This window comes from Arachis stenosperma, chromosome 1 (genome assembly GCF_014773155.1).
Source record: "Arachis stenosperma cultivar V10309 chromosome 1, arast.V10309.gnm1.PFL2, whole genome shotgun sequence".
NCBI classification, from domain to species: domain Eukaryota; kingdom Viridiplantae; phylum Streptophyta; class Magnoliopsida; order Fabales; family Fabaceae; genus Arachis; species Arachis stenosperma.
Genome location: NC_080377.1, coordinates 91,616,974 through 91,621,255, shown reverse-complemented (window position 1 = coordinate 91,621,255; position 4,282 = coordinate 91,616,974). Strand labels below are relative to the sequence as shown.

The window sequence follows — 4,282 nt, the reverse complement described above, 5'->3', positions numbered from 1 at the left end:
CTTCCATCAAGTCCCTCTCCAGAAAGAACCAGCCTCTCTGTTTTATCTGTTCTGTTGTGTACGGTTGTAATTCAGCTGGAATTCGGAAGGTCTTTTCCAAGTATATGTGCCTTTTAGTCCCAAATACATCATATTTTAGTTCACAGTAACGATTTGCGAACATGATCGGATCAGTGGCAGGCACTAGTTGATCTTCTTTTTCCTGCGGAGAGAAGTTTTTCTCACGCCAGGAATCATCATGCAGGATATCTAACAAGGCGGTTGATGATTCTCCTCCCTTTCTTTTACCCGTGCCTGCTTTAGCTTTGTCTTTCCCCTTTGGATCAGACATCCTAAAAAGCAGAATGATGAGCGGATAATTTGTACGCTTTTTGGCATTGATTTTAGTATGTTTTTAGTATATTTGGTTTAGTTTTTAGTATATTTTTATTAGTTTTTAGTTAAAATTTGCTTTTCTGGACTTTACTATGAGTTTGTGTGTTTTTCTGTGATTTCAGGTATTTTCTGGCTGAAATTGAGGGACCTGAGCAAAAATCTGATTCAGAGACTGAAAAGGACTGCAGATGCTGTTGGATTCTGACCTCCCTGCACTCGAAGTGGATTTTCTGGAGCTACAGAAGCCGAATTGGCGCGCTCTCAACGGCGTTGGAAAGTAGACATCCTGGGCTTTCCAGCAATATATGATAGTCCATACTTTGCCCAAGATTTGATGGCCCAAACCGGCGTTCAAAGACACCTTCAGATTTCCCAGCGTTAAACGCCGGAACTGGCACCAAAATGGGAGTTAAACGCCCAAACTGGCATAAAAGCTGGCGTTTAACTCCAAGAAGAGTCTCTACACGAAAATGCTTCATTGCTCAGCCCAAGCACACACCAAGTGGGCCTGGAAGTGGATTTTTATGTCATTTACTCATCTTTGTAATTCTTAGGCTACTAGTTTCCTATAAATAGGACCTTTTACTATTGTAGTTTCATCTTGGTTCTTCTGGTTCCCTCTCTGGGGCCGAAACCAATGATCACTCTTGTTCTTATGTATTTTCAACGGTGGAGTTTCTACACACCATAGATTAAGGTGTGGAGCTCTGCTGTACCTCGAGTATTAATGCAATTACTATTGTTCTTCTATTCAATTCCGCTTGTTCTTTGTCCAAGATATCACTTGTTCTTCAACTTGATGAATGTGATGATCCGTGACACTCATCATCATTCTCACCTATGAATGTGTGACTGACAACCACCTCCGTTCTACCTTAGATTGGGTGAATATCTCTTGGATTCCTGATACACGATGCATGGTTGATCGCCTGACAACCGAGTGCTCGCCTGACAAACGAGCCAGCCATTCCGTGAGATCAGAGTCTTCGTGGTATAGGCAAGAACCGATGGCGGCATTCAAGAGAATCCGGAAGGTCTAACCTTGTCTGTGGTATTCTGAGTAGGATTCAATGATTGAATAACTGTGACGTGCTTCAAACTCCTGAAGGCAGGGCGTTAGTGACAGACGCAAAAGAATCACTGGATTCTATTCCGGCCTGATCGAGAACCGACAGATGGATAGCCGTGCCATGACAGGGTGCGTTGAACATTTCCACTGAGAGGATGGGAGGTAGCCACTGACAACGGTGAAACCCTTGCATAAGCTTGCCATGGAAAGGAGTAAGAAGGATTGGATGAAGACAGTAGGAAAGCAGAGAGACGGAAGGGACCAAGCATCTTCATACGCTTATCTGAAATTCCTACCAATGAATTACATAAGTATCTCTATCTTTATCTTTATGTTTTATTCGTATATCACTATACCCATTTGAGTCTGCCTGACTAAGATTTACAAGGTGACCATAGCTTGCTTCATACCAACAATCTCCGTGGGATCGACCCTTACTCGCGTAAGGTTTATTACTTGGACGACCCAGTGCACTTGCTGGTTAGTTGTGCGAAGTTGTGTTTATGCCATGGTATTGAACACCAAGTTTTTGGATTCATTACCGGGGATTATTTGAGTTGTGAAAAGTATTGATCACAATTTCGTGCACCAAGTTTTTGGCGCCGTTGCCGGGGATTGTTTCGAGTATGGACAACTGACGGTTCATCTTGTTGCTTAGATTAGGTATTTTTTTTTCAGAGTTCTTAAGAATGAATTCTAGTGTTTCAAGGTGATGATCTTATCATCACCAAAGCTGATTGATTCTCATCAATTTAGCTCTTGAATGCAATGTCCTGCTGAAGCTTGGCTGGCCATGTCTAATTCCTTTAGACTAAAGCTTTAGACTAACATTGCATGATTCCTGGAATTCTCATTAAGAATTTTGATACCTTTATTTTCTTTTCCACTTAATTTTCGAAAAAAAAAATCCAAAAAAATTACAAAATCATAAAAACCAAAAATATTTTATGTTTCTTGTTGAGTCTAGTGTCTCATTTTAAGTTTGGTGTCTTGCATGCATTGTTTATTTGATCTTGGTTCTATTTTCAAGTCAATAATACAGGGAACTGAAGATTCAGTACATGCGGCAGAGGAATTATACAGAAAAAAGCTGGGCGTTCAAAACGCCCAGTGAAGAAGGCAGACTGGCGTTTAAACGCCAGCCAGGGTGCCTGGTTGGGCGTTTAACGCCCAAAAAGGTAGTGCATTGGGCGTTAAACGCCAGAATGTGCACCATTCTGGGCGTTTAACGCCAGGATGGCACAAGGGGGAGGATTTTGTTTTCAAATCAATTTTTTTCAAGTTTCCAAAGTTTTTCAAAATCAAATCTTTTTCAAATCATATTCTTTCAATCAAATGTTTTCAAAATCAATTTCTTTCCTTTCTCAAAGATACTTGCTAACAATTAATGATTTGATTGAACATTTCAAGTGTGTTGCCTTTTCTGTTGAGAAAGGTTTAATGTTTGAATCATATCTTTTCTTGTTACGTAAGTCATTAATTTTTAAAATCAAATCTTTTTAAAATTGTTTTTCAATCATATCTTTTTAAAACCATAACTTTTCAATCAAATCTTTTTAATCACATCTTTTTCAAAACAATTCTCAATCATATCTTTTTAATTTCTAACTTCAAATCTCTTTCAAAAAAAAATACTTGATCTTTTTCTCACTCTTTATTTTCGAAAATCAAATTAAAGTTTTTCAAAATATTTTTAAATCTTTTTAATTAATTTTCGAAAATTTCTTCCTCTCTTCTCACATCCTTCTATTTATGGAGTACCACTCCTCCTCAATGCACAATTCGAACTCTATCTCACTAAGTTCGAAATTCTTCTACCTCTCTCTTCTATTATTCTGTTCCTCTGACACCTCAAGGAATCTATATACTGTGACATAGAGGATTCTACATTTTCTTGTTCTCTTCTCTTTCATATGAGCAGGAACAAAGACAAAGGCATTCTTGTTGAAGCTGACCCTGAACCTGAAAGGACCTTGAAGTGAAAGCTAAGAGAAGCTAAGGCACAACTCTCTATAGAGGACCTAACAGAAATCTTCAAAGAAGAAGACATGGCAGCCGAAAACAACAACAATGCAAACAATGCAAGGAAGGTGCTGGGTGACTTTACTGCACCTACTCCCGACTTCTATGGGAGAAGCATCTCTATCCCTGCCATTGGAGCAAACAACTTTGAGCTTAAGCCTCAATTAGTTTCTCTAATGCAACAGAATTGCAAGTTCCATGGACTTCCATTGGAAGATCCTCATCAGTTCTTAGCTGAATTCTTGCAAATCTGTGACACTGTCAAGACTAATGGGGTTGACCCTGAAGTCTACAGACTTATGCTATTCCCTTTTGCTGTAAGAGACAGAGCTAGGACATGGTTGGACTCACAACCTAAGGAAAGCCTGGACTCATGGGAAAAGCTAGTCAATGCCTTCTTGGCAAAGTTCTTTCCACCTCAAAAATTGAGTAAGCTTAGAGTGGAAGTCCAAACCTTTAGACAGAAGGATGGAGAATCCCTCTATGAAGCTTGGGAAAGATACAAATAATTGATCAGAAAATGTCCTTCTGACATGCTTTCTAAATGGAGCATCATAGGTATTTTCTATGATGGTCTCTCTGAACTATCCAAGATGTCTTTGGATAGCTCTACTGGAGGATCTCTTCATCTGAAGAAGACGCCTACAGAAGCTCAAGAGCTAATTGAAATGGTTGCAAATAACCAATTCATGTACACTTCTGAAAGGAATCCTGTGAACAATGGGACAAATCAGAAGAAAGGAGTTCTTGAGATTGATACTCTGAATGCCATTCTGGCTCAGAACAAGATATTGACCCAACAAGTCAATTTGATTT

General features: G+C 39.3%; 1 non-coding gene across 1 annotated transcript; it reads right to left on the bottom strand.

Moving 5' to 3' along the window:
- Positions 1-3,897: 3,897 nt before the first annotated feature.
- LOC130951918 (small nucleolar RNA R71) lies at positions 3,898-4,005 on the bottom strand. Its single transcript, XR_009074147.1, has one exon. It is a non-coding gene; the product is annotated as a small nucleolar RNA R71 (small nucleolar RNA).
- Positions 4,006-4,282: the final 277 nt, after the last annotated feature.